We start from the raw sequence: 23,518 nt of genomic DNA, 5'->3' as shown, positions 1-23,518 counted from the left end.
TCTGACCTCTGACCACATCATATTAAATTACTTTCATGATTAAAAATCTGCAGCTGCCAAGAAAATCTCTCCGTCTTGCTTCCCAGTCTTCTATCATAAGAAGAAAGTGCAGCCCTGTCTAGCCCTGGTGGGGAGCTGACAAGCCCAGAGAAGACCTCCAAGGGCACTGGCTGGCTGAGCCTGGAAAGGACAAGATGAGGAGAAGTAGCCAGAGGCGGAGGGGGAGACATCCAAATATCCACCTGAAGCAAACAGCCCAGTGTTTCAGGTCCTGAACTGGCGACGAGGACCCACACAAAAGGCCTGACTGATTCCAGCCGTGACATTTCTAGCAGATGCCTCCATGCCTTGGTGTTCCTCTTTCTCTCCCAAGATACAATAACAACAAACCCTGTGACCACCTCTTCTCCGAGCACTTGAGAGAAAACACTCTGTGAATCCAAAGTCCAGCAACCGTGTCACTAATATTGCCACCACGCCGGAGGCATTCTTCCCAGGGTCGAGATGGTTTGATGGACATCCTTGCCACCGTGTCCTAATGCTGGACGGCAGGCTGAGGGACTACACAGAGTGTGCCGGCCAAGGACGCAGGGTGAACCAGCAAACTCCAGAGCAGATTCTTCCTCCTCCTCCTGAAGCTATATGTGAACCTACCTTTTTCCAAAGAAAAACAGCATGATGGGAAAGCAGGAAGGGCCACTGCTATAACAACCCCTTGTTTAATAACATCTGTGCTTTTCTCCCACGGCCCTTCCCCAAGTCTCCCGTCCTCTTGCAAGTGTCCCTCAGAAAAAATCAACTAAGAGCTTGTTTCACCCTGTGCCAGGAGCTCTGGTGACATTCCCACATTCTCAGGAACCTTCACTGACACTATTCTGTTTGCATCCTTCAGGGTTCATAATATCGTTTTAATTATATGCTTGTTCACTTTTTTGTCATTCTCACAAAAGCAGAAGCCAGATATGATTATACCCATCTTACAGGAGATGGGTGTATATATATATGTGTGTGTGTGTGTGTGTATATATATATGTATGTTCTGAGTCACTTTGCTGTACACCTGAACCTAACACAACATTGTAAACAAACTGTATTTCAATTTTAAAGAATAAATTAAAATTCTTAAAAATAAAATGAAGGTAACCTTGAAAATAAGAGTCACCCCGCTCAGATGGTAAAGCATCTGCCTGCAATGTGGGAGACCTGGGTTCAATTCCTGGGTTGGGAAGATCCCCTGGTGAAGGAAATGGCAACCCACTCCAGTACTCTTGCCTGGAAAAATCCCACGGACGGAGGAGCCTGATAGGCTACAGTCCATGGGGTCACAAAGAGTCGGACACGACTGAGCGACTTCACTTTCACTGTAAAAACAAGTAAAAATAAATAAATAAAAGAAGCTCAAGGTCCACCTCCTCCTTGAAGCTTTGCCCATTAATTTCTCCACAATTGCTGACCTTTTCAGTAGACTCGCATCTTTACTTACATAATAGCTTACATGAGGGCTATTTGTCTACCTAAGTTATATAATGATTAGAAAAGAAAGGAAACTGGAGGGAGGGAGGTCAGGAAGCGAAAATGGAGGTAAATGGATTTCAGAACAGAAGGAGGTATTTGTGCAATGCAGCCTTGAAAGAGAGAAAGGATGCTGAGGAGAGAGGCCAGCTGGGGTCTGGAGAGTGCCTTCTCCCCGTTGGGAGGAAGGAGCTGGGACACACAGACACACATTCACACGTTGGGGGTTCATTCTGCCTGGTTCTGCTATATCCCAGCACAGAGTTGCCATGCATGAACATACAGTGATGCAGTCCTGGGTACTGGGCAGGGAGAGGGGAGAAGTCCCTGGCTTAAGGAGAGATTCCTCCCCAAACTGCACCAAACCACAGCTCCACCTGACCAAGGCTCCCCACACTCTCCCTATTGGAAACACCGCAAGAGCTTCTGGTCTATCTACAAACAGCCTGGGATGGGGATGGAGGGGCGAGGGGAGGCTCAGGCAACAGACTACAAAGTTGGAGGGCAGAAACCCCGTCCATTCTTACGCACACCTGAAATGTCGAGAGTAGGGTTGTGCTTCATACTGCCTATGCTGTATTTTCCTATCAACCCCTGCTGACTGCCGGACCATCTGCACTTTAGCAGAGCACTTCTAATATGTTCAGACACAGAGAAAATGAGTTCTTCGCCCTCCCGGGCTCCTGCATCTCAAGACAGCACAATTACTTCTTCGGATTGCTCTTCTCCACCCTATTTGAGGTGCTTGGCACTCTCAAGGGTGAGCAGAGAAGATAGGACTTAAGATGCAAAGTGGAAAACCGCTCTCTGACTATTGCACACAGTATTATAGTGTGGTAAGACTCTAGGAGCAGCTGCACACGCAACTGAGCCCAATCACAGCATACAGCAAACCCAGAATCATTTAGGGGTAGAACCCCCCAATTGCCGCCTTCAGAGATGGGCCCATCCATTTGGTTCACATTATGCAGGACAAAGGAGAGAGATGTAAAGAATCACCTGTTTACCAGTACTTTATTCCATTACAGCTGGGAACAGAAGCTGACACTGACAAGGCCCCTCCTTGAGGGATTATATATTACAGCAGAGAAATACCTTAAAGACAAATAATCCCCGAGATCATCACACCTCCACTGACCTGTCTGAAGACTGCTGCAATTAGAGACCATGGTCACTAATGTGGCATGCAGCTCCGAGTGCCTGCATTTACTCTGATCCTGCAGAAATGACCCAGGATGGATTTGGTGGGCACAGACTTCATCTAAGTTTGAATTCTGTGGGTCTGATTCTGATTTCTGGGAGTTTGGTAACTGTGCTTTTGTTAACAAGATCTTTCTCAGCTTCTGCAGCGTTTACAACATAAGATCTCTAATTTGGGCTTAAAACGCTCACGAAAATTAACTGCATTACTTTAAAAAATGCAACTGGGGAGAAACGGAGATGGAAAGAACATCACATACCACAGACTCCCCATGTTTGCACACTTCCCCACCATCAGCAACTGACAATCATAGACGCCACCACTCCAGCCCTTTGGTCAGACCTGATTCTGCGACCTGGGGACGTATTAAGAGCTCCATTTTACTGCTTTTCATCATAAGAGATGTTGGAAATCTATTTGGGATAGGACGGGAGCATCGAGGCTTTATTTGTTATATTACTTAAAAAACATCCAAGACCCCAGAAGCAAAGCTTCTAGAGCACCGTAAAACTGGTTTTTTTCTATAATAATAGTAGCTTTCACGTGCCAGGCATCACTCTAAGCATTTTCCTTTCCCCAACAACTGAGGAGTAGGTTGAACCACGGATCAGGAAAGGAAGCTTCCCAAGCCACACAACCCGCAGACCCCAAATGCAAGCCCAATTTAGCTGGCCCTCGACCCCCAACCCATCACTCTGATACAATGTCTGCTCTAAACTGCTCCCTTGCTGTTGTTTACTCATTAAGTCATGTCAGATTCTTTTGACCTCACATTTTGCAACCTTACAGACTATAGTCCAGGAGGCTCCTCTTTCCATGGGATTTCCCAGGCAAGAATACTGGAGTGGTTTGCCACTTCCTTCTCAAGGGGCTCTTCCCCACCCAGGAATCAAACCTGTGTCTCCTGCATTGGCAGGCAGATTCTTTACCACTGAACCACTAGGGAAGCCCAAACTGCTTCTTACACCAACCCCTCCCAAAATTAGAGATCCATTACATTATGACGGCCAAATCCCTTGCACATAAACAATACTTAAAATGCCTTCCAGTCATGAGTTCAGTAAAAGCCAGCCAGGTGAATTTCAAGCCTACAAGGCAATGGATGGATCAGTCCAAACAGAATCAAGAAACACAGGTGTGGATGTTTAAAGGAGAAAGCTAGCTTATTCTGAGCACAGCCAGGCAGTGCGCTGCCTCCAGGGAGTGGTCAGCCGGCTGTCTCCAAAGAGTCTAATTTCTTTGCTGCACAGAGTGGACCCAAGTCTATCTCAGAGGCAGTCAAGAAAGAGCAATATGTATAAAACCAGAATCCCAAAGTATTAAATTCCAACAAAAATTGATCCGCCACGTGAAACACAATGGAACACAATCCACCCCAGTCTCCCTGTAGACTGACCCACAGGAAGTCAGCTGGTAACCAGCAGGGGGCTGGTGAACTGGAATACCTGTCCTTAGACGCGGGTTTCGTGGCCTCTCTGCAGGATGGCTTATCACCAAATCTAGCTCCGCAGTAGAGACAGCCGTGTGAATCAGGCCTTTCTTCAAGTGGCTGAGGCTTCCTCTTCCATGGACAAGATTTTGAGGTGGGGAGATTTCTGAGCACCTCTGTGCTCTCCACTCATGACTGAATGATCCTCCTCCTTGAGGGGAAATTCTGCCAGGTTATAACCAAATCCTTGCCTTCCTGGGAATCGGTCTGTCTCTATTAAGTGATGTTCACATATCTGTACAGTGTTCTCACAAGGCGCTCAGTTGGGCTCCGGGGGAAGCCAACTTTCAGGGAGAAGGTCTATTAAGGGGCGCCCCTGGATCACCACCTGTATAAGGGAAATGGGGGAGGAGGCAGGAGTGGGTGGAGGGGGACACTGGGCGACAACATGACCCCAGGAAGTGCTCAGCCAACCCCTCAGGGAGCCCTGGAACTGGGATGACTTCAGTGGTGTCTCAGGTTAGGGTGAGGTGGTCTGGCTGTGGACCCTGGAAGTGGGCAAGGTGGCCGTCCACAGCCTAGTGTGGTCTAGTATTCATTGCTCAGTCGTGTCCCACTCTTTGCGACCCCAGGGACTGTAGCCCACCAGGCTCCTCTGTCCATGGGATTCTCCAGGCAAGAATGCTGGAGTGAGTAGCCATTTCTTTCTCCAGGGGATCTTCCTGACCCAGGCATTGAACCCGGGTCTCCTGCATTGCAGGCAGATTCTTCACCATCTGAGCCACCCGGGAAGCCTCTAGAAATCCCCAGAGGAAGCTGAAAGCTGAGACCTCTGTCCGTGGCACCCGGGCAGTTTGGGAAATGAGTCTGTCATTCCTGGAGGGGCACATGGGCGACACACCACAGCATCCCCCACAAAGGAGAACCCTAAATGCCGGGAGAAAGCCTCCCTCATTCACCACCAAACTGAAAACCAGAGAGGGAGGGAAGAGGCGGTGGGGGCAGGGAGGGCTACCTGGGGTTTTGAGCCCGCCCAGCCTGAAAGCCTCGAAAGGACAGGAATGCTTCCCTCCTGCCAGGGCTGCCCTGCAGCTTCCAGCAAATTCCAGACCTCCCGTCCCTTCCTGCTCCCCGACTCCACCCTCCATCACCCCCAGGGCCAGGCTTTCTCTCACCTCAGGATCCTCGCACACACACCCTACTGCTCCCTCCACTGGGACACCGCGGTGCCCTCTCCCCGCACCTGAATCCCATTTCCCCTCAGGCATCAGCTTAGATCCAAACCCCTCCCCAGAGAGATGCAGTCCACCTGCCGGATGATCTCACAGCTCCTTCACGTCTCCACCCCAGGTAGTTCTTCTATTTATTTCTGGGCCATCCCACTTTCTGTTAGCCCCTCAGTTTCCTAAAGGAAGGGACCATGTCTGTCTTACTCACCATGGTTTTCCCAATGCTTGGCACAGAGCCTGGGAACTAACGGGCAAATTATTCACTCACTGAGTGAGTGAATGAATGAATGAAGGTATAAATGAATGAATTCCAGCAATCGGGGCAGCACTGGAGAGTGAGAAGAGTCCCAACTCTGAGATGGCTCTAAAAATGATCCCACTCCTGAGACAACCCTCCCAAACCCCAGTGCAGTGCCCCAGCAGAATGCTCCAGCAGCTCCATGCTCCTTTGCCAGAGACCTGGCAGAACCTGTGTTCACTGATCTTTTTTCATCCCCACTACACTGCATTAATAACATCCATGAGAGTAGAAGCCATTTCTATTTTATCCATTTTATCCTCAGCACTAGTACAGGGCCCAGCATATAATGGGTCCTCAAGAAATATTGCTTGAATAAATAAAAAAGAGAGAAGTGCATTTATTGAGGAGAATTCAGGGAAATATTTTCAAATTGACACTGGCATTAAAGTGAACTGAAATGGTGTTGAGCTTCCAATAGAGCTATAAATAAATGAGCAGGGACTTGGCGGGGGGAGGGGTCTTCTCTGAGGAATGGGGAAGCCCTGGGCACCCACAGAGAGCGCCCCCCTTCCATGTGAAGCCTTATGAAGCACTTGACACAGCTGGTATATTTCAGCAATGGTTGAAATCACAGCCACGCTATACCACAGACTCACTGAGCACCCAACAAGATGCTGAGCATTTTATGCAGACAGCAGTATCTCTTTAAATGTATATAAAATCACAGTGATGCAGGAATTGCATGCCTGCTCAGTCACTCAGTCGTGTCCAACTCTTTGTGACCCTGTGGACTGTAGCCCACCAGGCTCTTCTGTCCATGGGATTCCTGAGGCAAGTATAGCATAGTGGGTTGCCATTTCCTTCTCCAGGGTATCTTCCCAACCCAGGGACTGAGCCCAAGTCTCCTGCATTGGCAGGCGGATTCTTTACCACTGAGCCACCTGGGAAGCCCCGATGCAGGAATTACTATCCCCTTTTTTCAGATGATGAAATCAAGGCTTAAAGAGATCATCACCTGCCCCAGGTATCAAGCTAGTTAGAGGGAGAGCAAGAACTGAAAACCATGCGTGCCTGCCTCCAAAGTGCATGCTCGTCTCCAGTGTCTTGTAGGCTCCCCCTTCCATAGGACACAGTTTCTCCAACGCAGTGAAGGGAGTGGGGTTTAAATGTGAACACAAAATAATACTGGGGTTATTTTAATAAAGCTTTTTAATATCTTGACACCATCCCAATTTTCACCATATCACACCCACAAGGAAGGCAGAGCAGAGCTCATTACAACATCTAGAGGACTTAGCAAAGCATCCACTTGGAAATCCTGACGGTGGTCTGTCACCAGTTCCAGTGACTTCTTTCTCCGTATCTATTCAGCCAAGTCCCACAGGCAATATGCAAAACCTTTGCAAAGCTTACATGGAGCCTAAAGATTTTTCTGAATGTACCCACAGCAAGCTACTTACATTGAAAGTGTGTGTTTAAAATGCACTTCTGGCCAATTTGTGAGGCAAGAGAGAAAGGGAGGCTTTAGGTTTGCCTCTGTGACAGCATCGCAACAATGAGCCGGGTTGGGGCTCTGTCTTCATTTTGCCATGTCATACCTCAAGGGAACTGCAGGTTGGTATCAGAGGTCTAAAAATTAATGTATTAAAACATTTTTCTTAGTTTTTTAAATTTATGTTTCCATGGTAACAGAGCCATCAACCAACAAATGTGTCCTTTTCTCCTACAAATAAATAATGTTTTCCCCAAGGAAGAAAATGATAATAACACATTTATACACTTTGATAAGAAACCTATCTTGGGAGCTTCCAAGAAAAGTCTTCCTTTCTTTTCCATATCTCCTTCCTTAAAGACTTGTCCATGAACTAAAGTTTCTGCATCAAGGAAAAAATAAAAGTCTAAAAAAGCTTTTGGTGTCATGAAAACATGAGTTACAAATCCAGGAGAAAGATTTCAGCTGGCCTTTTTCTTAAATCAAAGAAAATCCTAAGATTATTTTTCTTCCCCCTCAATTTCCCAGTGTCTGAGACATCCTGAGACAAATCTACTGCTTGGGTCAATTCTGGAAACCTAATAAGCCCCACTGGCCTCTGGCCAGACATTATCAATAACCCCATGACCATTAACTCATCCTGGAACCCACTTCCTGCCTCCTCCCTGCAGGCACCCGAGTGTCATTTCCACTGTCCCTTCTTCAATTCCCCTCTGGAAACGAGGCAGCTCATCCTCCAGCACTCCTGGGAGCCACAGAGCAGCCATAAAATCTCCCTGTACTTTCCCTGGGCATCCATGGAGAGGAAAAGGCCCTCTCCTCCTTAGGTCAAACCTCAGCATCTTTGAAACAGTGAGAGTCAATTTATTCAGGACTAAATTTAATGATCTGCCCAACAATGTTGTGCAAGAGTATGATGTCATATAAAAGCATGAGGAATCAATTTTTTTTTTGGCCAGAAGAATTGACAAGAACTTGATTCACAGTCATAGGACATGGGATATAGGATGTCAGAAGGGATGAAGAACCAGTGAGAGGAGTATTGGATGGTGGTTTTAGCCCAGTCACCTGGCTGGAAGCCTGTCCCAGTTCTATGACCATACAGTTATGCTTCACTTTCCGAGATCTGCCACGGTATTGAGCATCTTAAAGGTCATGCTGTATTACACACCAACAGGGAACTTCCACTGTGGCAAGATCCTCAAGACAACCCAATGCCAGACCAAGCAGGATGGAGGGCTGGGGGGTCACCAATGTCTGGTCACCTGCCTGCCAGACCCTCACCTTGCAGGGGTGGCCACCTGGCCCAGAAATTCCAGGGGTGCCAGAAATGGGTTCGGGGGGCATACCCCAGCTGCTTCCCAAATGGATATCAGTTCACTGGGCCCAGCATTCTCAGGGACCTGAGGGGTGACCTGGCCAGCCTTGTCTAGCCCCATGGAGCCTATCCCACTGACTGCAGTTCTGGACCCCAGGCTTCCACAGGCAGGATTGGGCTGGGGGGGGCATCAGGCATGTGTTCAACCAGGGTGGAGTCAATTTCTTTGACCATCCTTTCCATGCATTCCATCCTGGACTGAGTCGAATGAGTGACAGCTCTGAAGAGAACTCTCACGCCTTGATTTCTTACAGACCAATACCAAAAAAACAGACAACCCAATCAAAAACTGGACAGAAGATCTAAAAGGACATTTCTCCAAAAAAGACATACAGATGCCAAAGGACACATGGAAAGATGCTCAACATTGCTAATTATTAGGGGAATGCAAACCAGAATTACAATGAGGTATCACCTCACACCGGTCAGAATGGCCGTCATCAAAAAGTCTACAAATAATAAATGCTGGAGAGGGTGTGGAGAAAGTGAAAAGTGAGTGAAGTCGCTCAGTCGTGTCTGACTCTTTGTGACCCTATGGACTGTAGACTACCGGCTCCTCCTTCCATGGGATTCTCCAGGCAAGAGTACTGGAGTGGGTTGCCATTTCCTTCTCCACCTAAAGTGTTAGTTGGAATGCAAATTGATAGACTATGGAGAACAGTATGAAGGTTCCTTAAGAAACAAAAAAACATAGCTACCATATTATCCAACAATCCTATTCCTGGGCATATATCTGGAGAAAAACATAATTCAAAAAGAGGAATGCACCCCAATATTCATAGCAACACTATTTACAATAGCCAAGACATGGGAGCAACCTAAATGTCCATCAATATTTGTTGTTGTGCTTCAGTCTCTAAGTCGTGCCTGACTCTTTGCAACGCCATGGACTGCAGAATACCATCAACATAGGAATGGATAAAGACGATGTGGTACATATATACAAGGGAATATTACTCAGTCATAACAAAGAATGAAATAATGCCCTCTGCAGCAACGAGGATGCGCCTAGAGATTGTCATACTAAGTGAAGTAAGCCAGAGACAAATACCACACGTTATCGCTTGTACATGGCATCTAAAACAGTGATACAAATGAAATTATTTATGAGACAGAAATAGACACAGAAAACAAATTTATGGTTACCAACAGGAATGGAAGCGGGTAAATCAGGAGTTTGGGATTAACAGATACACACCACTATATACAAAGTATATAAAGCAACAGGAACCTATTGTACAGCACAGGGAACTATACACAATGTCGTGTAATAACCTACAATGGAAGAGAATGTAAAAAAGAGAATATATATACATATAAACAAGTCACTTTGCTGTATACCTAAAACACAACATTGTAAAGCAACTATATTTCAACGTTTTTTTTAATGTTTTAAAAAGTACTGACAGATTTCTCCTACAAAGTAACATGTTTATGTACCTATACTCTGTCTTATCTTCTGTGTTTTTTTTCCTAATGTCTTTTATTAAAAAGGAAAGAGAAAATAAGAAGAAAAGCTAACCACGTAAGGCAGAACCAGGCTCCCAAAATGGAGAAAACGTCATCCTTGGATCTTCACAAGCCAATTGTGACTGGCATCTCTCACCATGCACTTCCTCCCTGTGGACTATAGGGAGAAGTTTAGGTGGGAGGTCCTTCGGCAGGTTCCCCTGAGCTGTTCTAAATTTGTTCAAGCCACAAACTTATTGGCTTGACACAATACAAATGTATTGTCTTACAGTTCAAGAGATCAGAAGTGGGAAAGAGTGTTAGAGGGTTCACACCAAGTTGTTGGTTGAGCTGTGTTCCTTCTAGAAGCTCAAAGGGAGATTGTGTCCTTGCCCTTTCCAGCTTCCAGAGGCATCCGCAAACCTTGGCCTGTGGCCCCCGGCCAGCAACCGCATCACTCTGATCTCTGCTTCTTGGCTTCTGACTCTCCTATCTTTCTCTTTGACTTAAAAAAGATTCTTGTGATTGCACTGGGCAATCTAAGATTATCCAGGATAAACTTTCCCATCTGAGGATCCTTAATTTGATGACATCTACAAAGTCCCCTTCGCCATGTAAAATACCATGTTCACTGGTTCTGGGGATTAGACACGGATGGGGGGCAGGAGGTGGCAGTGGTCCTCTGTCTACCACAGTCTTCTGGGAATTTGGGGATGGTCCAATCAGAGTGGAGAGTGGGTGCCTGCCAGAGGACACTCTCATTATCAAAGTCTCCAAGCCATCTTTGTTGTCTCTGCTCATTCTGCTTGCTACTTATTTCCACTTCTGCATTTCCCAGTTAACGATTCTCTCCTGTTTCATCTCTCCCTGTCTTTGGAGTAACATAGTTCAGGATAAGACATAACGCTCATTCCAAAGCGAGACAAGGGTGCTGCAACTGGCCTGCATAAAAGAAAAATAATCTCAGAGTGCAAGTTTACTAACTTTGTGCAAAATATCTTGGGAAACTCAGACAGCCAAATAGTGTCAATCAGCATTCCTGGCACATTTGCTCATTAAATGCTATGCGAGTCGAGCAGGTCTTTATCGTCGTTGAAATAGCAAATCTGCGCATTTTGTGTGATTCAAAATATTTGTAATAGAATTGCTACTCAATATATAAGCATGGCATCAGTCTTCACATTCCAATTCTCTCTTGATGGTGAAGGAAAGCATTGTAGCCAGCAGTATAGCTCTGGGGAGTTTTGCCCATGATAATAGAGTATTTTGGAGAGTAAGGACGAAGGAGGGGGGAAGGCAATTGTAAAACTGAGAGACAGGATATGGGGCTCTATTTACTAAGGGAAAAACAGTTGGAAATACACTGCAGTTGTTAGAGAAAATAAGAAAGTTTCTTGAAAATTAAATTCAGGGAAGATAATATTGAAAACAAGAGGAAATGAAAATTCTGATTTAAAGCAGATACTTTTAAGAAAAAGTGAAGTGATGATAAACATTTTTTCAGATACCTTCTGTTTATTTCTTTTGTAAATGTACAAAATTTACAGTTTTTCATTTTTCTATTATAGGGTTCATCATTTTTATTGATCGTATGCACTCTTGGTGTATTAAGGTTATTACCATTTTCTTCCGAAATATGAATTGCAAGTATTTTCTATTTGTCAGTCCTATTTGTGGTAGGGACATTTTTCTATGCAGATGTTTTAAATTTGTAATCATTCAAACTACCAGTTTTTTCCCTCATGCATTGTGAACTGATTATTAAGCTCAGAAAGGCCTTCTGGACAGATTATTAAAACTTCACCTACTAGTAATCAAAAGTGCAAATAAAAATGAGGTTTAATTTTTTACCTATCAGATTCAGTCCTTTATTTCCTCAAAAATATGTCCGTCAAGTGTCCATTATGTGATAAGCATTGCACTAAGAGCTGGGGATCCAGATATAAAGAAAACATTAAAAGAAGTTCTGTCCCTGTGACATTTACATTCCATTGGGTCCAGATAAACAGTAAGATGAATACATAAGCTGCATAATATACTAGAGAAGTGCAATGAAATAAAACAAAGCTGGAAAAGGAGATGAAGGCTACTAAGGGTGGGACAGGTGGCATTTTAATATGATCATCAGAGAAGGTCTCCCTAGTGAGCCAGGCTAGTGATCCAGGCAGAACTCTGAACTGGAGTGAAATCCTGAGGCAGGAGCTGCTTGATCTGCAAGCAATGAGGCCAATGTGGCCAGAGTGGGAGAAAACAAGGGTAAGAATGGACACAGGTGGCGGGGGCGAATCTCACCCAGGCCCTGTGGGACAGTGCAAGGATTCAGGTTTTTACTCAGAACGAGATGGGATGGCGTTGGAGGGTCTTGACTAGGGGGTGATGTTATCTCATAACTTCTCAGAATCACTCCAGCTTCCACACAAATACTAGAGTCTCCTGGAGGTAAGACAACCTGCCAGAGCTATTGCACAAATCCAGATGAGAGATGATAGTGATACTCCATGTTTTAGCAATGGAGGGCCATGTGATAGCAAGGACCTGAATGTCTGAGCAATGAGGCGAAGGAGGCATCAAAGTTTTTGGCAATGGAAAGGATGAAGTAACTTAACTGTGATGGGAAAGCTGTGAATGAAGCAGGCTTAGATATGAGTGTGTGTGTGTGTGTGTGTGTATTAGTTGCTCACTTGTGTCCAACTCTGCGACCCTATGGACTGTAGCCCACCAGGCTCCTCTGCCCATGGAATTTTCCAGGCAAGAATACTGGAGTGGGTTGCCATTCTCTTCTCCAGGGGATCTTCCCAACTCAGGGATTGAACCCAGGTCTCCCACATTTGCAGATTCTTTACCATCTGAGCCAATATTAATAGTAAGAATCTAAGTGGGATGTCAAATAGTCAGCTGTATCTACGAAGTACATTCCCATGGTCTCTTCCATCTCTGAACTGGAGATAGAACCACCAGCATAGAGTGGAATTTAAAGCCATGAGGCTGAGTGAGATTACCAAAAGATGGGCAAAGATTAAGAAGATTGACAATACCAAATATTGACAGATACCTAAGAAAACACACATTCTCATATGCCTTCCATCTAAATCAAGATAAACCATTCTGGAAAGCTTAGCAACATGTATCAAAATTTAAACATGCATATCTTTTTAATTGAAGTATAGTTGGTTTACAATGTAGTATTGGTTTCTGCTGAACAGCAAAGTGATTCAGTTATATATCTGTTGTTTAGTCGATAAGTCATGTCAGACTCTTTTGCAACCCATGGACTCCCACTTTTGCAATCCCATGGAGCTCCCATGGAGCTCACCAGGTTCCTCTATCCATGGGATCTTCCAGGCAAGAATACTAGACTGGATTGCTTTTTCCTTCTCCAGGGAATCTCCTTGACCCACGGATCAAACCCACATCTCCAGCACTGGCAGGCAGATTCTTTACCACTGAGCCACCTTGGAAGCCCTCAGTTTTGTGTGTGTGTGTGTGTGTGTGTGTATACATACATATATGTATATATATATATATCGTTTTATCTATTTATATATATATACATATATAGTTTTATGTACTTATATATATGAAAATATATATACATTCTTTTTTAGATTATTTTCCATTATAAGTTATTACAAGGTATTAAATACAGTTTCCTGTACCATAAAGTAGGAACTTGTTGTTTGTCAATTTTATATATACCAGTTTACATCTAAATATGCATACCTTTGACCCAGCAATTCCAGTTCTAGGAGTTCATTTTAAGGAAGAAACCAAACAGGTGAGTAAAAGTAAGAATGCTCCAACCTAAATATCCAAACAAAAGGGGATTCATTATTTTGGCACTCACATGATTAATACTCTACAGAGAAACATAAAATATAAAGATTTGTATTTATACACATGAGCTATCATATCCATAATTACTAAATATAGACTACTTTAGCAAATTTAGTATAATACAGATAGGCATGGGAAGGTTCTTTATAGTTTAGGCTACACCCTAGGAGGAGACAGTTGTTCTAATCAGGAATACACACCCTGATGTCAGCTAGCATCTTATCAGAAAGGCCACACTCCAGAGGCGATTACTAAAAGCCCTTCTGTAATCCATGTCTCTAATGAACAAGAAATGGTTCTGCTAATTAGCATACTGAATTTCAGAAATGGATTTTCATAGGTGAAATTAATGGGTTGTTAATGAGCGTAATGGATATTAGAAATGGGCAATCACTGGTGAAATTTGTAGAATTCAGATTTGTGAATTGGCTAAAATGTTTTAGAGACACCTCCTCTCTTCACACAGAGTAAAAAGTAACTAGAGTGGCCTGAGGCTACATTTTCAGGGATGTTCCCTGAGTCTTGATTCTTAAATACTCCTGCATCCAGCTACAAGTTTAAAGACTTCAAGGTGCCTACTGATGAAATTAAGGGTGAGAGAAGGTTGTCTCGAGAATTCAATGGGGTGTCGAGTGAACTTTTTATGGAAGTATTGGTTGGAGTCCCTCAGAGAAGAAATTACAGGACTTCAGTGAATTTATAAGTTAGATGTATTATGCTTTTTTTTTTTCCTGCTTGCTAACAATTGCTTATTTGCAGAAGATTTTCATATTTGGTAGAATTAGCTCTAAGATACACTTTCATAGATAATATGAGATCCAGATCACGAGATGAAGCTAATGCTCAACCCTCTCACTTTTCAGATGGTCACTCTTTTTCACCCAGAAAAATCCAAGGGTTGTGCGTGGTTCACACAAACAGATGCCAGGGTCACAATTCAGAAAGGGATATCACATACACACACCATCTGCCCCAAGACTACAGAAGTGGGATCCCTGGGACAGAAAAGAAAAGGGCTGATTCTTGGGTTATATTATTATAATCAGGTAAAAACATAAAGCTCAAATTGTCTTTGAAAATAGGAAGTCAAAACAGAATGTGCAAAGACAAAGAGAAGAGTGAGAAAATAGCCAGGGAATTCCATCAACTTAGTTCAGTTCAGTTCAATCATTCAGTCATGTCCGACTCTTTGTGACCCCATGGATTGCACCATGCCAGACTTCCCTGTCCATCATCAACTCCCAGAGATTACTCAAACTCATGTCCATTGAGTCGGTGATGCCGACTCAACCATCTCATCCTCTGTTGTCCCCTTCTCCTCCTGCCCTTAATCTTTCTCAGCATCAGGGTCTTTTTAAAAGAGTCAGTTCTTCGCATCAGGTGGCCAAAGTATTGGAGCTTCAGCTTCAGCATCAGTCCTTCCAATGAATATTCAGGACTGATTCCCTTTAGGATTGACTGGTTTGATCTCCTTGAAGTCCAAGGGACTCTCAAGAGTCTTCTCCAGCATCACAGTTCAAAATCATCAATTCTTCAGTGCTCAGCTTTCTTTATGGTCCAACTCTCACATCCATACATGACTATTAGAAAAACCACAGTTTTGACTAGATGGACCTTTGCTGGCAAAGTAGTATCTCTGCTTTTTAATATGCTGTCTAGACTGGTCATAACTTTTCTTCCAAGGAGCAAGCATCTTTGAATTTCATAGCTGCAGTCACCATCTGCAGTGATTTGGGAGCCCAAGAAAACAAAGACTGTTACTGATTGCATTGTTTCCCCATCTGTTTGCCACAAAGTGATGGGACCAGATGCCATGATCTTTGTTTTCTGAATGTTGAGTTTTAAGCCAACTTCTTCTCTCTCTTCTTTCACTTTCATCAAGAGGCTCTTTAGTTCTTCTTCACTTTCTGCCATAAGACTGGTGTCATCTTCATATCTGAGGTTATTGATATTTCTCCCGGCAATCTTGTTTCCAGCTTGTGCTTCATCCAGCCTGGCATTTCACATGATGTACTCTGAATATAAGTTAAATAAGCAGGCTGACAATATACAGCCTTGACCTACTCCTTTCCCAATTTGTAACCACCCTGTTGTTCCACGTCCAGTTCTAACTGTTGCTTCATGACCTGCATACAGATTTCTCAGGAGGCAGTAAGGTGGTCTGGTATTCCCATCTCTTGAAGAATTTTCCACAGTTTGTTGTGATCCACACAGTCAAAGGCTTTGGTGTAGTCAATAAAGCAGAAGTAGATGTTTTTCTGGAATTCTCTTACTTTTTTGATAATCCAACAGATGTTGGCAGTTTGATCTCTGGTTCCTCTGCCTTTTCAAAATACAGCTTGAACTTCTGGAAGTTCACTGTTCACATACTGTTGAAGCCTGTCTTGGAGAATTTTGGGCATTACTTTGCTAGCGTGGGAGATGAATGCAACTGTGTGGTAGTTTGAACGTTCTTTGGCACTGGAATGAAAACTGACCTTTTCCAGTCCTGTGGCCACTGCTGAGTTTTCCAAATTCGCTGGCATATTGAGTGTAGCACTTTCACAGCATCATCTTTTAGGATCTGAAATAGCTCAACTGGAGTTCCATCACCTCCACTAGCTTTTTTCATAGTGATGCCTCCACTTGACTTCGCATTCCAGCCAGCTCTAGGTGAGTGATCACACCATGGTGGTTATCTGGGTCATGAACATCTTTTTTTGTATAGTTCTTCTGTGTATTCTTGCCACCTCTTCTTAATATCTTCTGCTTCTGTTGCTGCTGCTGCTGCCACTAAGTCACATCAGTCATGCCTGACTCTGTGCGACCCCATAGACGGCAGCCCACCAGGCTCCTCTGTCCCTAGGATTCTCCAGGCAAGAATACTGGAGTGGGTTGCCATTTCCTTCTCCAGTGTATGAAAGTGAAAAGTGAACGTGAAGTCGCTCAGTCGTGTCCAACTCTTAGCAACCCCATGGACGGCAGCCCACCAGCCTCCTCCGTCCATGGGATTCTCCAGGCAAGAGTACTGGAGTGGGTTGCCATTGCCTTCTCCAGGTCCATATAATTTCTATCTTTTATTGTGCCCATCTTTGCATGAAATGTTCCCTTGTTATCTCTCATTTTCTTGAAGATATCTCTAGTCTTTCCCATTCTATTGTATTCTTCTATTTCTTTGCATTGATCACTGAGGAAGACTTTCTTATCTCTCCTTGCTATTCTTTGGAACTCTGCATTCAGATGAGTATATCCTTCCTTTTCTCCTTTGCCTTTAGCTTCTCTTCTTTTCTTAGCTATTTGAAAGGCCTCCTCAGACAACCATTTTGCTTTTTGCATTTCTTTTTCTTGGAGATGGTCTTGATCACTGCCTCCTGTACAATGTCAGGAACCTCCATCCATAGTTCTTCAGGCACTCTGTCTATCAGATCTAATCTCTTAAATAGCCAGCTGGAAATCGATATTTCACCCCATTCCTACTTCTGTTGCCCCCAAATTTTTTTCAGTAGTAGCATTTAGGTATCAAATTACCTAGAAACTTTCTTCTCCATTTTGCCCTGTCTCAGGATCAATCATTATGTCCTAAATGACCAAATGCATTTAGATATTCATAAATTTGACGTATTTACTCTAGCTTTCCTACTCTGTCTCTCCTCCCATAGGTGGTCAGCAGTATTGATGAGTTGCTTACCTATCATTAATTTTAACTAGCAAGTGTTATTCTTGGTTGTTCAAATTACTAACATTTTCCATCAATTCTATTTTCCCTCCTTCCTCTCTTCCTTCATTAAGTAATTCCTGATTTACTTCCCCTTTTATGCATCCTTCCCTTCCTCTCACTCTCTCTTCTTATTTCTAGTCTCTGGCAATCCCAGGCACCTAAAGAAAATAAAAGTAAGTTAAGAAGCAGCCTGGTGAGTACAGGTCCCCAAGAGAATTTCATGGCCTGGGCAATACACCCTCAACATTACAGAAAGGGCAAATCTTTACAAACCTACACTCAAAAACTTGTCCTCGGTGAAACTGGAAAAATAATAATCAAATGATAAAAGTTTTCCAAAAGCTTTTCTCTGGCTTTCTAAAGGCAGGATAGAAACAGATATAGGTGAGAAGACAAAAATCACAAAACCAGAAAACGCAAGACTAAGAGCACTCTGATAAGAATCTCAAGAAACATTATTTCCTCTTCAAATGACATTTAAAAAAAAATACTATTTGATTTGAAACTCACCAATCTATGTCTGGATGAACATATGTTACCACACAATTATTCCCTTTTGAAGATCTCCACTGCCCAAAAACCAGCAGGAAAAGGGAATGTTCTGGCAGTGGGTGGGCCACAACCCATGAGCGGCCTGACCCCTTTAACTGCTTTAAGTGGCTGGCTGTTTCCTCTCTGTGGATCTTTTTTTTCCCCTTCTCCCGCTGCTATGACTGTTGCTCCTGCTTTGCAAGGACATGTCATTTTCCTTATCACTCTCTCTCCCCCTTCTTAATTGGCCTGCAGTAAAAATACAAATTGCACTACTGTACTTTATCATGAGCCATTTGATGGGCCAAAAATGCCTCATAAGTACCGCCTAGAGGATATAAATCAGACCTGCTGACTCTTCCAAGCACCAACTTTTTATATCTTGACCCCCGGATGAGGCCAGGGGATGGTAATCATGCCCACTCCCCTGGGAACATTCAGTTAGCCACTGCCTGTCCATTAGCAAAGACAGCAAAAAGGTGTGGCCTCTGTCCGGCACAAGACGAGTGCACAGCTCAAATCTCTCCTGTCCATTAGGTTTAACGCCTGTTGTACTTTATGAACATGAAAAGCCTGTCTCAATTTTTCCTCCCTCTCTCTAGGTAATAGTGCATGGAATGAATGTCTGCATCCTAAAATGGCAGCTAAGCTTGGTAATCTTCTTTAAAGTCTCATAGCCTGGCAAAGACAACCTCCTTTCTTGGAAGCAAAATCCAGGAAAACTGTAGTCTCAAAAAGGCTGGGAAAAAAAAAAAAAGTGAGGTTCTAGCTAGACAAGCATAGAAGCTGTCTCCTGAGGTATTGTCTGCTTCGCTGTTCCCACCCTGTATGTACAATTGTATGTTTCACCAGGAAATGCTTATTGAAAATCTACTTATGTTATATGATGATACAGGTTTATTGTAAGATTTCTCAAAGCTTGATTCTTTGTGTAAATCTCACCACAACTTTCTTGCATCAGATACCTTGGAATTCAAATCACTGTGCATACTCTGAAACATCAGAAAGAAGAAAGCAGGTTAAAAAAAAAAGTTCAATGTGAATAAAAAGCAAAATGGTACAAAAAATAAATGACTATGATCTAATAATCTCTGTCTTAACTTATTCATGCAGTAGCTAACTTACATTCCATAAGTATGTTCCTCTAGGGCAGAAGCTATGTGCCAAAAACACATCTTTACTTATAACTATACCTAATAGGTATATGCCCATAACTCAGTATGGATTATGCTAGGACTTCAACGTCATATTTTTCCTATTTTAATGCATCATTTATAATTTTCTCTAAGGTTCTGTTTCCCTTACCTCAGGCCATTTCTTCAATATCTCTATTTCCTGTTTAGAAGTTTTCAAGAGTTCCAGTGTTTTGTAGCCATCATGATTTTTTTAAAGGCATCCAGCTCCAAAGGGAGATCTCAATGCATTCCACCAGTAATTATCAGAGGAACTCCCAACATAGTCCTTGCTTTCTGATGTTATTGTGCTTTCTGCTTTTATGTCAGAAGCCAACACATCACTTATTGATGCCTCACTCTTCTGCCTTCATGATTCTTCCAGGTCAGTCAATGTTAAGTTCAGCGAACTGGAGGTTTCATGCTCAATTCCTTTCTAAAAACAATCACCTCCTCTCAGGCAATGAGTCCACAGGGAACAGGTCTGGGAACAGAACCCAGGAAATGCCAACATTCAAACTCAAAAAGAGAATGAGCAGGAGCAGTGAACAAGAGTGAAAGCAAAACAGGACCAAATGGCATCACAGAAGCCAAAGAAAGAATTAAGGAGGAAGGGCGCCATTAGGAGGACGCACAGAGGGCCAGGAGAAGATTAAAGAGTAGGCTCTCACCAAAACCAAGGGAAATGCCACAGAAAACAGAAGGTGATGTTCAAGTCCATACATGAGGCAGTGTAGCTGGTAAACCACTTGCCAGGAAACACCATGACTACTATTTCCCTTATAATCTAACACCTAGCACAGTGGTGCCAGATAGAGGATAGAGGCATAGATAAACTATATACAATGAGCATTAAGTAGTTTCCAAGGATACATTCATATATTTTTCTGCCTGAAACACAGGAAAATATAATTTAAAATGTTAACTCAGCCGCTATGGAAAATAATATGGAGTTTCCTCAAAAAACTAAAACTACCATTGTTGTTGTTGTTCAGTAGCTAAGTCATGTCTGACTCTATCATATGACCCAGAAATTCTGGCTCTGGGTACATATCCAAAACCAAGGCAAAGACACTAATCTGAAAAGACACTTATACCCCGATGTTCACAACAGCACTATTTACAAGAGCCAAGATATGGACGCAACCCAAGTATCCATCAACAGATGAATGGACAAACAAGATTATATATTCAATTATATACTCAATGTATAATTGAATATTACATGGCCATAAAACGGAGTGAAATTCTGCCATTTGAAACAGTATGAATGCACCTAATATTATGCTTCGTGAAAGAAGTCAGAGAAAGACAAATATTATGTGTTACCACTTATATGTGAAATCTAAAAAATAAAACAGATATATATAACTAAACAGAAACACCCAGAGATGTAGAAAACTAGAGGTTGCCCGTGTTGAGAGGGAAAGTGGGGAGGGACAAGATAGGGGTAGGAGATTAAGAGATACAAACTACTATGATTAAAACAGATAAGCAACAAGGATGTATTGTACAGCACAGAGAAAGATAGCCATTATTTTTTCATAACTGTAAATGGAATATAATCCATAGAAATATTAAATCATTATGCTGTACACCTGAAACTAATATAATATTATAAATCAACTATACTTCAATTTGAAAAACAGAAGAAAAAAATCAACTCATACATAGAGTGATGCTGGTGTTGCGGTTTATTCGCTCAGTAGTGTCCGACTATGTGACCCCATCAGAGAAGGCAATGGCACCCCCTCCAGTACTCTTGCCTGGAAAATCCCATGGACAGAGGAGCCTGGTAGGCTGCAGTCCACGCGGTCGCTAAGAGTCGGACACGACTGAGTGACTTCACTTTCACTTTTCACTTTCATGCACTGGAGAAGGAAATGGCAACCCACTCCAGTGTTCTTGCCTGGAGAATCCCAGGGACAGGGGAGCCTGGTAGGCTGCCGTCTATGGGGTCACACAGAGTCGGACACGACTGAAGTGACTTAGCATAGCATAGCATATGTGACCCCATGGCAGACCACCAGGCTCCGTGGGATTCTCCAGGCAAGAATACTGGAGTGGGTTGTCATTGCCTTCTCCAGGGGATCTTCCTGACCCAGGGACGATCAAACCTGTGTTTCCTGGTTGGCAGGTGGATTCTCTACCATTGGGCGACCTGGGAAGCCCTTCTCATTGATTAGTGCCTCCCACTACACACTCTCTCCTTCTTTATTGGTTATTCCTTTGTTGTTCAGTCACTCAGTTATTTCTGATTCTTTGCAACCCCATGGACAGCAGCACGCCAAGTTTCCCTGTCCTTCATCATCTCCTGGAGTTTGCTCAAACTTATGTCCACCGAGTTGGTGATGCCATTCAACCATCTCATCCTCTGTTGTCCCCTTCTCCTCCTGCCTTCAATCTTTCCCTGCATCAGGGTCTTTTCCAATGAGTCGGCTCTTCACATCGGGTGACCAAAGTATTGGAGCTTCGGCTACAGCATCAGTCCTTCCAGTGAATATTCCAGACTGATTTCTTTTAGGATTGACTGGTTTGATCTCCTTGCCATTCAATGGACTCTCAAGAGTCTTCTCCAGCACCACAGTTCGAAGGCATTGATTCTTCAGTGCTTGGCCTTTTTTATTGTCCAGTTCTCATATCCGTAAATGACTAAAGGAAAAACCATAGCTTTGACTATATGGACCTTTGTCGGCAAAGTGATTTTTCTGCTTTTTAATACACTCTCTAGATTTGTCATAGCTTTTATTCCAAGGAGTAAGCGTCTTTTAATTTCATGGCTGCAGTCACCATCTGCAGTGATTTTGGAGCCCAAGAAAAGAAAGTCTGTCACTGTTTCCATTGTTTCCCCATCTATTTGCTTTGAGCTACCCTAATTTGAGAGTTTTATCTATTTCCTGTTAAGTATTGCTGGATTTGAGGGGCAAGGGGGAAGCCAGCTTGTTTGATATAAACTAATATTAAGTTAGTAAAATGAGGCCTACTGTTGTGCTTTGATTTTTTTTTTTAAAGTTGAAGTTCATTATCTGCTGTGTTCATGGACCAGTCCAGTATCTTACACTCACCTACAATGTCTGAAAGACTGTAATTCTTGGTCTACACCAATTCAAACCTTGATCAGATTTTAGAATCTTACTTACTAGAATTAAAAATTAAAATTACTTACTAGAATTAAAAACAGCTAAAAGTCTAACATGACTTCAAGAATAATTTATCCAAATCATATGATTCTCCCAAAAATGCACGCCCTGTGGACACAGTATGTATTGTTTGCTCCACTTATTTTGAAGTGTTGATTATCAGTGGCCCTCAAAGGGATATTCTAATTTACCACTCATGAGAAGTTTCTGTTAATAACATGAACACATCAAAGAGAGCAGCTTCAGACAATGTTACCAGATCTTCATGAATGCACAAAGAGGAATGACCAAACCAAGCAAAGAAGCAGCACTCAGCCAAAAGTATTCAACCATTCTCAGAATTTCTTTTTAGTATATTTGATTTATAATGTGGTGTTAATTACTGCTGTACAGCAAAGTGATTCAATAATACATATATTATATTCTTTTTCTCATATCCTTTTCTATTATGGTTTATCATAGGATACTGAATATAGTTCTCTGTGCTACACAGTAGGACCTTGTTAATGCATTCTAATATAAAAGCTTACATCTGCTAACCCCAAACTCCCAATCTATCATTGCCCAACCTCTCCCTCTTGGCAGCCACCAGTCTGTGCTCTGTATCCGTGATCCCAGAATATGTTCTAACTCCAAGAGCAGTGGCCTTCAAGGAAGTGACACCACCAGCTCACTTGACACATCTTTTTTATACTGTCTGTCTCCAAGGAATTTTTTCCTTGACCTGATTTTATAATCACTTTGCTTAGCAAGCCCCGTATTTGGAAGTATTAAGGTTTTGCTTCCACAGTAGCTCCTGAAAATAGAGATGTTCCTCTTATTCAGATACAGCCAGTGTCTAATTCTTGCCTCTAAAGAGTCTAGGTTAATTGTCTCACTTTTAATTGTCTCACTTAATGTCCCACACCAGCAAATTCTACAGCCTAATTCTGTGTTACACTAGAGAAAATTCCCTTTGCCTGACACCAGGCCTCTAAGTTAAACTAAATGAGGGAAGAAAACAGGTGTTAAGAATGTACCTTTCCCCCAAAATCAATGTTATCTCTGTTAGTGGTCTCTGGAGCAAAAGCAAGCATATCTCATTCTCCGTGAGGCCAATCCAGCGACTCCAGGCATGCGCAGTCGCTTCAGTTGCGTCTGATTCTTTGTGACCCCACGGACTGTGGCCCACCAGGCTCCTCAGGCCATGGGATTCTCCAGGCAAGAATACTGG

Source organism: Bos indicus, chromosome 17 (assembly GCF_029378745.1).
Source record: "Bos indicus isolate NIAB-ARS_2022 breed Sahiwal x Tharparkar chromosome 17, NIAB-ARS_B.indTharparkar_mat_pri_1.0, whole genome shotgun sequence".
Taxonomy (NCBI): Eukaryota; Metazoa; Chordata; class Mammalia; order Artiodactyla; family Bovidae; genus Bos; species Bos indicus.
The sequence above is the reverse complement of the archived record's forward strand: the minus strand, read 5'-3'. Positions refer to the sequence as shown.